We start from the raw sequence: 10910 nt of genomic DNA, 5'->3' as shown, positions 1-10910 counted from the left end.
ATTTTACTGACTTTTATGTTTACGATAAAATCATGAGTGGTCACCCCAAGTGGAGCTTACAAAAACAACAATTTGAGCTCTCTGGAAACTCTAAGTCGGGTTCAAAAAGGTCAAGGTCGGAAATGGATTCTAGCCCTTCTAGTGTAAATGTCGGGACCCGTCTAGTCTAAATGTCAATAAAATCGTAACCCGAAACTCAAACTCAAGAATATGTAACTCGCTTATTAATTATGTAACCCGAAAGATCAATATGTAACCCGAAAGATCAATTTGCAACGATGAATGAATCAGAAAATAAATCAGAAAATGCCAACAAAATCTCAGAAAATTCCAACAAAATAAATCGCTAATGGACAACGATTTCCTGGTATGTTGGGTAGCATTGACTGCATGCATTGGGAGTGGAAAAATTGTCCCACAGCATGGGCGGGATAATATGCCGGGAGAAGTTCAAAGTCAACGGTCATTTTGGAAGCGGTCGCTTCGTACGATTTATGGATATGGCATGCCTTTTTCGGCACACCAGGTTCGCTTAATGATATTAATGTTCTTGAACGTTCTCCACTCTTTAATGACGTTTTAGAAGAATCTTCCCCACCTGTTAATTTTTCGGTTAATGGTACGAACTATAATATGGGATATTATCTTGCTGTGGTATATATCCTGGTTGGGCAACATTTGTTAAAACAATTAATGCGCCACAAATTCAAAAGCATAAGTTATTTGCAGCTCGACAAGAGAGTTGTCGAAAAGATGTGGAACGTGCTTTTGGCGTCCTACAAGCTCGATTTGCGTTCATCAAACGCCCTTGTCTTCTTTGGGATCGAGCTAATATGGGGAAGGTTCTTATGGCTTGTATTATTATGCATAATATGATAGTTGAAGATGAAAGAGAAACTTATCTTAACTATGAAAACATAATCGCAGAGTTCAAAGAAGATAATCCGACTTCAGCTAGTGATGATCCATATGAATATCATCGTCTTAGAAGATCGCCTCAAGAACGATTCATAGAAATTCATGGTGAGATTCGTGATCGTGCCACTCATAACGCTCTGAAAAATGATCTCATTGAGCATATTTGGCAAAACTTCCGTAACTCGAATTAGTTTAGAATGCATTTTTTTTATTTCGTAGTATTTAATGTTTTTTAAGTTCGTGTTTTTTTTTTTTGAATTATGTATGCGGTTTTTTTATATGTTGACTCATGCTTTCAATAAATTTTATTTATTGCCAATAATTTTTTTTTAATGTACAGTATCAAATTAATTTACTTAACATATTTGAGTAGAATTTATTTTAAAAATGAAAAGAATAACTTAATTGTAGTATGTTATTAAATAATAACTGTAAAAGTAAGAGAGAGGTTTTGGTGGGGTAGTGAATGTGGTAAATGATTGGAAATGTTGGAAAGTGGAAAAATGATTGGGTTGGTGACCCAGGTCGTGACCTTCTGCTTGGGAGGGTGAAAGTGGGTCAAGATTAATAAGGTGCGATTAAGAGGAAAATTTTTGGTGACCCGATTAAGGCGACCTTCTGCTTGGGGATGGTCTAAGCTCCCTTGTAAAAAATTGAAAATATAAAAGCTCTCCAAATAATGCATGGTTTTTGAAAAGACGGACTCCCATGTGATAAAAACACAGAATTAGAAGTAAAACTACTTTTAAAGTACAAAGTTTCGTTTTTATTTCCCGAATAATACAACGTCATAAACCTATTACACATAGTAATAAGAGAGAATATTCATAACCCGAATAAAACCTACAACACTGAAATTGACATAATGCTAGCTCATGAAACAGTCCACACAGGCACACACTACAAATACAATAATGTCTAGGTAGCATCATTAGATTAGATGATCAATGAATAACGCCACCTCTCCCTTTGGTCACCGTCTTTTTCTGTGGTCTCTTGAGTTTCACCTCTCTCGTCATTTCCTCACTGTAAACTTGAACCTATTTTCATATATTCATATTTCATAACCAAGTTAGTAAACTAAATATTGAATTAACAAAGGAAGATTTACAACATAAGGTAAATAAATGACTGAGACGTATATAACTACTTATATTAGTTGATCATTTTATTGAAAATAAGAGATGTTATCAATTTCCAGATGACCTACAAATCTACGATAAAATTTGCATCTTATACAAAGATTAGAACGAAAATGAAAAAATAAACATACCCGATTTGTGATAAAAATTTGATCACGGGTGGTGGTGGTAATGGATTCATCAACACTACTAGAATTGATGTCATTATTGTTTTGTTTAAGCTCGTTTTTTGGAGTAGGAGAATAGAATGAAGAAGTTTTAAAGCAATAAAACTTATGAAAAAATTCTCCATCAAGCTTTAGTTTCTTCATCATCTTTGAATTCTTCATTCTCACTTTGATTTGAAGTTAAATTTCTACTTGTTTTGTGGAACTTCTTACTACCTAATTTATGTTATTGTATTTTCCTAGCTACCAAGATACGTGGGGTAGTTGAGTTTGGGCAAAAATGCACATGTTTAAGGCCCCTTTTATAATAAAATGGGAGATGTATCCATACCACCAACTTACCAATTAATATTGCTGAAGACAGGTCGGAGCAAGTGACAGGTAATGCCAACGAATAGGGGGACAAGGTGGGGGCACCCCCATATGCTTTCCTCTCTCCTCTATTTCGGTCATTTTTGAGAGGAAATGATATCCGTCACTCCAAAGTAACGAATACGTGCCGTCTTCAATGAGATTTTGTGCCAACTTATAGGCTTTTAACAATATTTTTTAAAGGTAGATAAGGTTAATAGTGAGTGGAAGCCCATGGTCGGAAAAATTACTATTTTGTTTGAAATCTGACTTTCTTTTCCTAGGCAAATCTGAAATCGACACCGCTTTATCTTTATTTACTCGATTTATAAGTTACTCCTTTTTAGTTGTTCATTTTATCTCTCTATTATTTTGCACAAGAAATAAGGAAATAATTTTGAATTATACAAAACACTCTACCCACATGCAAATGAATTTGGATCACACGAATCTTTCCAAAAAGAGGAAGAAAATCCGACTACCATGAAAAAGGAAAGAGGGAAAAAATAACTGACTAGGAGGAAGTAATTATGTTAATTTTTGTTCCGAGTAAAATATATAACTGACAAAATATTATCTTTTGAAGGTGAGATTATCCAACACGTCTCGCTTTTTCTTCAAAACTTCTTTTCACAAAAATTGAAAAGAAGTTTTAATTAAGAATTTGTAACGTGTGCTTAGTGGGACCACGTTAATAATCGAAAAGTAACCATATTAAACGCAAAAAATATTTTCTCATAAGAATTTGTAAAAGTGATTTAACAATCCAAAAATTCCTAAAACTTTGTACTTATATATTAAATTTTAAATGATTAACTAGTATGAATCCCGTGCATCCATGCACGGTATATATAGATACTTTACTTTATAATAATGTTATTTGTTAATTTTAAATTAACACATAATTAATTTTTCATATTTTAATTTGAGAATAAAGAATTAAATGAAAAACTAATCAAAAGAATTGAGTAGAGTCATAAAATATGTATTTTAATGACACTTTTTTTTACCACATACTCCGCAATTAATAATTCCAATTTATAAATTTTCTCAAATAATTTTAATGAATTTTGTTTTCACGATATCAATAATATCACTTTATAGTGTTTTTTTTACTAATTAAGTCATTTAAGTGTGTGTTTGGCCTAGTTTTGTAAAGTGTTTTTAGACCAAAAAACATAAATTGGCCACACACAATTATTTAAAAGTTGAAAAGAGTTTCCTAAAAGTTCAAAAATCATTTTTTTGCCCTTAAAAAGAGAAGCATTAATTTGGTGCTTCTAGTTTTGAAAAACACTTCTTCAAAATTAAGCTTAAAAAACAAAAACTCATTTTTAACAATTTAGTCAAACATGCTCTAAGTTCATGTTATGTTTTTTAATAGGAAACTAATAATATCAATTTATAGTTTTTTCATATACAACCAATCGTTGGTTGGCGCAGTGGTAGCATGGGGCTGCGCTTGGTAGGGAGGTCTGCGGATCGATCCCCCACAACTGCGATTGGGAGGGGTTTAAATACCATAATCCTTGGACACGCCTCGAAATCTGGATTAATCGGCCCAATGTGGTTCAGATTACCGGATGGTTTAGACAAAAAAAAATAGTTTTTTCATGTACAAAATTTTTGATTTATATACCAGTTTTGTTTTATTTTAATTAAATGAATACTATAATTTAGTTCTAGAATTTTTATAGTGAATAAAAGATTATATGGTAATTAAAAGATAAATCATTTAATAAAAACGAAAGTCTTATTTCCTTATTTAAGGAGATCTTTTTTAGAGGGAAAATGTTTGAGAATTTTTATTCTCTTAGTATATACGAGGATGTTTGTTCACAAAAGTAAATTAGATTAATGACGTACGAAGTACTCCGTACTTCATAATTAGTGGTGGGTTAGCCTTGAATAGAAGTGATAGTGATAGGAATGTAAATCTCTTGTTTCAACTTTCAAGGGTCTTGCTGAGAACTTAAATTTATGCATTAAAACGTTACCCTCTAAACCAACTAATTATTAGGGGTCGTTTGGTTCGCTAAGGGAATCGAAGTTCCAAGGAATGGAGAGATCCCATGATTTTATAAATCACATGAAATTGGAAAAACTTGTTTGGTTGGAATGTGGGAAGTGAATTCCACAGGAATTTCCACTCACCTGGGGGCTGGTAAAGAACTTCCTACATCATGGAGGAATTGGAGTTCCTATGGAACTTCAATTCATGTGATTTGGGGCAAACAAACAACTCCCCCATTTTGCAAATCCCATGAATTACAATTCATGTGTTTTAGAATGGGTAACCAAACAACCCCTTATTATCTGCAATTTTATAGATTTTATAGTACGATCATTTTTTCGTGTATTTGACAAAATGTAACCAATTTTAGATAAATAGTGTCAAACTGTCAATTGAAAAAACTGTTTAATTTTTTAGTTCTAAAAGATGGCCATTATTTACTTAAAAATGATCAATATTTACCAAAAAATAATCATATTTTTCTTATCACACATATAACAGTCTTACAATAAAATTTGCGTATTATTATAATTGTTAATTTAATACTAAACAGTACGGAGTACAACCTAACACAAAATAGTGGCATTGTCTCATTTGTCATGGCTTTATAATAATAAGGATGTCACATGGAACATATATATACTCCAGTGGTTAGATTTTATATGTTAGAATATAAAATTGGTTATGGATTCTAAACATCAGTGTAAATTTTTGGTTGAGATAATTTTTGATATAATATCAGAGCTAGTGTGGTCAAAAGGAGTATGGTGAAAAAGATGACGGATTCAAATCTCAACTCCCTCAATTCTAAAGTGAAATATTAGCGCCATGTATGGAGAGAGCTGCAGTTGCATCCACAATTCAAACCTAAAGGACATTTGTGCGAGTGGGCGTGGGTGCATAAAGGACATCCGTGTAAGAGAGCGTATCAGAATTGAAATTCCAATTATTAGTTTAAACTTTTAATTGAAATGATATTATCTTAATATTATTATAAAGAATTAATAATATTATTAGCATGTAGTTAGTGACAGGAATCTAATCTTATGCAGCCTGTGAGAACTAACCATCATTGGAATTGGGATGGAATTATTTTTGCCACAAATTCTTATTTCAAACCGTCATATCCGTCTGAAATTGTCAGACGGATACCATTTCCTCTCACAGAAAACCCATTTAGGGTGTGAGTGGGAAAGCACATGGGGGTGTTCTATCACCCATGTGCTTTTCACTTGTGAGAGGTCTTATTGCGGTCTAAAATAGGGCAATTTTAAGCAAGATTGACTGTATTTTTGCCTTTTGGCGTTTGCCAATGACTTCGGTACTTTCTGGTCAAATCTCCAAAACACGCAGCAAATTTGTCTTGGTTACAAGACTTACAACGCATTAGATGGAGTATCTTATTCTGGACGGAGATCCCACAGTGCAGGAGAATGTCGTTACATACTCTTTAGTCTTGCCATCATTTTAGCTTGAGTTGGAAAACGGGTCAATCGGATGAGTTATGGTTTGAAACTTTGAATTCATTTAATTCGGGTTATTTTGATGAATTTTAATTTTCGATTTCGGTTTAATTCAATTTAAGTTGGATTTAATTTTCACTTTTAACCCGTTGTAGTTATTTTGGGTAGGTACAACTGTACAAGTTCGAGTCGGGTCATATCGAAACAAATGAGATTCGAGTTGGGCCAATATCAAAGCATATGAGGTTCGAATCGGGCCATATCCGATATGGATGTCAGAGGATTAAAGTCTTTATAAAATATCGACTATAATACAAATAATATTTTTTTAATAAATATTATTCTGTATATAATATTTTTTTTAACTAAGATATATGAAGTAATATTAATTTAGATACGCCAAAGGGGCGGCGCTCATGTATAAAAAGGCAGCCTAGATTTGACGCTCAGGTACATTTAGGTCATTTCAAGTTTCAATGTTGGATTTTAATCATCAATATTCAATATACGAATTGAAATGGTTCAAGTATATTTCAATTCGGAGTAAAACAATTCAGGTCCTTTCGATTTTGGGTCTATTTTAGATATTACAAATCGGTTCAGTTTCAAATCAATTCAGGTTAATTCAGGTTTCGAATGAAGTTCATGTTATGCCTTTTGGATGGATAAGTGTCAATTCAGTTATTTTCGATCGATTATTCGGATACAATTTACTTTTGCAAGGCCTAATTTTAGCCCTTTTAGATAAACTACTTGAAAATTATTGTTATAAAATTGTTAAATTACTAGTTTAGACCCCGTGCATTATATGCACGTTACTTATAGTTTAATATTTTTATAAAATTATTTATATAATATTGGTACGACCCTATAGTTATTTACATTTCTTATCATTGTATTTTGCTTTGATAAATAAAAGTTAGAACTGAAAATTAGTTAAGAGAATTAAATAATTAGTTAAAATATATTTTAATAAAAATATTTTATAGCATAAAGTTAATGAGTTTCAATTTATATATTTTTTTTTTCAATTTTTTTTGTTATGAAAGTAATAACAACGATTTCTAGTTTTCGTTTTATACAGAATATGGGTCAACTCGTCATCTAATAATAGGATTAATAAAAGATTTAGTAATTTATAATTTTATATCAATTTTATTTTGTTTTAATTAAAATATCATAATTTAGAGTTTAGTGAAAATAATATAATTTGATGAAAAGATTAATTTTAATGAAAGCATAATAGATGAATTAAATTGTAATTGTTAGCTTCCTTATTAGAGAATGAACATAATTATCATTACTTTCTTTTTTTTGAGAATGTGCTTTTTGGCGGGAAAATGATAGAAATCACCTATTCATTTAGTATATATGGGATTATTATTATTATTATTATTATTATTTAGGGTTATTTCATAACAATAATCCATCCTATTGGTGGTCTGCAATAATCACTCCATCCTATTAATAATCTCAATTAAATCGAACCTAAGCACCATACTCTCTAATAACGAACCAGCTGATATTTTTTTTAAGTTTATGTTGGAATATTTGATAGTTTTTGGACAACCTAGCTGGTATATGTGATGTTTATGTGTAATATTTTCAAGTGATGAATCGAGTACTTGGTATATTTGACACACATAAACATAAAAAAAAAAAAATATCAGTTGGTTCGTTATTAGAAGGTATGGTGCTTAGGTTGGATCTAATTGAGATTATTGATAAGAGGGAGTGATTATTGAATACCACAAATAGGATAGATTGTATTATTGTTATGAAATACCCCTTATTATTATTATTATTATTATTATTATTATTATTATTATTATTATTATTATTATTATTATTATTATTATTATTATTATTATTATTATTATTATTATTATTATTTTATTTTTATTATTATTATTATTATTATTATTATTATTATTATTATTATTATTATTATTATTATTATTATTATTATTATTATTATTATTATTATTATTATTATTATTATTATTATTATTATTATTATTATTATTATTATTATTATTATTATTATTATTATTATTATAAAGGGATGCGCGCATCTTTCATTAAAATAAAAATAAAAGTTTACATGAAATTGGTGGGGAGCCGAGAGACAATCTGGGCACCCACACCCTTAGCAATAGCAAAGCTAAGTCTAGTAAAAATGTAAGCGGCCACCCGAGCCCCCGCATCCTGAGATACCGAGAATTTCTGGATCCGCTTGAGCAAGACAACAAAGATCCGAACCCAGCCTCCCAAGTGAAGAGAAAGAGAAAGGTAGGAATCCATAACCCGTTACCGCGCACAAATCCCCATACTTAGCACACTTTCGCTGAGCAGCATCGGCGACAACCCGGCCCGACACAAAATCTGCCAACCCAGTCTGAGTCAAAGGTGAAGAACCTGTCAGGTCGACGCACACATCACGCCCCCTGTCCCAAGAATAAAGCAATAAATCCGCAGGACGAAGAGAGCCACCATGCCCATCAACCAAACCGATATCAACCTCCTTCCCCGCATTAATACCAGATCTATAGCAGATGTCGAAAAGAGTGTCCCGGATAAGGTTATGCCGATGTTTAACACCCACAGTACCAGTACAAGAAACAGCGTGGTCCCCAAAAACATCCTCAGCAAAAACCCGAGAGCAAGCCGGACAGGGCCTAGATACCGCGAATAACGGAACACCCAGACGATACCCCAGCACACAACGGTAGGTCCTCCCGTTCATAGTCTGACCCAACCCCGAGATAGGAACCGCACGCAACTAATCAGAGGAGTGAGAACCCTGCTGAGACTGCCATAAAGCAATCTGGCGTGGCGTCAAAGAGAAAATGACTTCCGAGGCAAGAAGAACTGTCGCGAAATAAATATCTGCCAATTTCTTCATAAGTTTGGGGGCAGCAATTTCACTAGGGTTACCTAAAACACCAGATCTTGTAGTCACAGTAAACACCTGCGCGGCATCATCAAAAGCAGGGCCAACAACTACAATACCAGAAGGGCCGAGGAGCTTAGCCTGCAAACCAGCAGACTGCAAGCGGGACACAATAAAAGCATAAAATAAAACATCTCCCGCCGCATAGACACCAAGACCGCCAAGCTGAAAAGGGAATGTAGCAAGGCGCCACTGCCAATCCCCAAAACCCGGCCCAGATGCGGTGACAATACGTTCCAAGCTAGAACGCAGAGCGACATCAAAAGGAAGATGGACAGACCCAAAATCACTAGGGGAGCAAGTACGAAGTGAGAAGTAAAGCTTGGAAATACCAGTACAAGCTCGAAGAAGAAGCAACTCACATTGCAGGTCCTCAATCCTCGCAACCAAATCCATTAGCTCAATGGTCTTGGTTACTCTCGTCGCCACAATCTCACTACTAAAATCAGAACAAGCACTGACAGGTCCACCCAAAACAGTAACACCACGCGACGGCCGAGAAATAGAAGAGGGGAAAATCCCAGGTAGTCGACTCCGAGGATCCTCAACAGGCCAAAATACCTCCGTCTTGGAGACATTAAGATGCAAACCAAAAAGAGGGCCATCCACCATAATCAAATCAAAGACCTTCCCCACCTTCAAAGTATCACCCACGATGGTGCCATCATCTAAGTACCACGCCTGCAAAGTGAGGTCAAAAGTGTCCCGGATCTTGCAAACTAACGGATGCAAAACCAAAGCGAAAAGTAAAGGGCCCAATGGATCACCCCCGCCGAACACCCCGACAAGACCACAAGCAGTGCTCCCCATAAAAAAGGCGGGCTGGCTGGAATAACAAAACTCCACCCAACGGGAGAGAGCCGGCAACGACAAATGGACCTCCTGAAGCATGGTCAAACGATCAACAAGGTTGAACGCATTCTGGAAATCAACCAGCAACATAGAAAGCCCCACCTGATCCCCCCGATCCTCAATGAGCCGGTTCAAGGCATGCAAGATAGCCTCTCCTCCACCGGACACACCCACCCCGAACTAAAGCCCATAAAAATAAGAAGATAAAGACGGACCAACCATAGAAGCACCAACCTTAGAGACAAGCCGTCTCCAGACCGTCCCAACAAAGAATAGACGAACCCCACCACCCGGTTTAACGAGTGGCGTGAGAGGGGCGCCGCAATGTACTCACCCACAGGAAGAGGACACCGGCCCTCAAGAAAAAGATTAACCACTCTAGTAATAGAAGTGATCAAATCATCGGAGATAGCCACAAAGCAGCGCCACTCAAACAATCTATAAGGTGCTGGGCACGAAAACCATCCCTCCCACAGGAAGTACCACGAGGGAAGCTCCGAATCATATCCAAGACCACAGCCGAAGAAGCGACCAAAGGATGATGATCCCCAGACAGAGGAGGCAATGAAGGAGGTGGGGCGACAGGATGCTTCTCACGCAGGGCCACGAGAGTGGCATCGGAGTAGGGGGCGACCCTAGAGGAAGAAAGCACCCGTCACAAAGAAAGATAATGGCCATCAGAAATCTTCCGCCGACATTGGCAGAGGTTAAGCTCACTCAAATCCAGATCCTCATCCACAGAAAATGAAGAAGGACTCTCATCAAAACACTCTTGTAACAACTGCAACCCCCCCTCACCCAGGTGCCCCCAAGCAAGGATAGCCCTGGCAATACTCTCCTCCTGATGCTGACGCCGAATAGCTGTCCGACACTCATGATTACTACGAGGAGCGAAAGTCTTGTGCAAACAAAGTGGTAGAGCAAGCAAACGAACCCAGCGGGAGAGATCACTAGGGGCATCAAACACCGCATCCAAGGCCCCTTTCAAAGCCCGAACAAACCCAAGACGACACTTAGGAGGAATAGATTTGACGGTGCGGAGGCCCAAAG

General features: G+C 35.5%; 1 long non-coding RNA gene across 1 annotated transcript; it reads right to left on the bottom strand.

Moving 5' to 3' along the window:
* Positions 1–1632: 1632 nt before the first annotated feature.
* Positions 1633–2424, bottom strand: LOC141631251 (uncharacterized). The gene is made up of 2 exons (XR_012537607.1): positions 2192–2424; positions 1633–1958 (listed from the first exon to the last, which is right to left on the bottom strand). It is a non-coding gene; the product is annotated as an uncharacterized LOC141631251 (long non-coding RNA).
* Between the last annotated feature and the right edge of the window lie 8486 nt (positions 2425–10910).

The sequence above is a fragment of the Silene latifolia genome, chromosome 2 (assembly GCF_048544455.1).
Source record: "Silene latifolia isolate original U9 population chromosome 2, ASM4854445v1, whole genome shotgun sequence".
NCBI classification, from domain to species: Eukaryota; Viridiplantae; Streptophyta; class Magnoliopsida; order Caryophyllales; family Caryophyllaceae; genus Silene; species Silene latifolia.
Note: the sequence above shows the minus strand (reverse complement) of the source record. Positions and strands in the feature narration are given on the sequence as shown.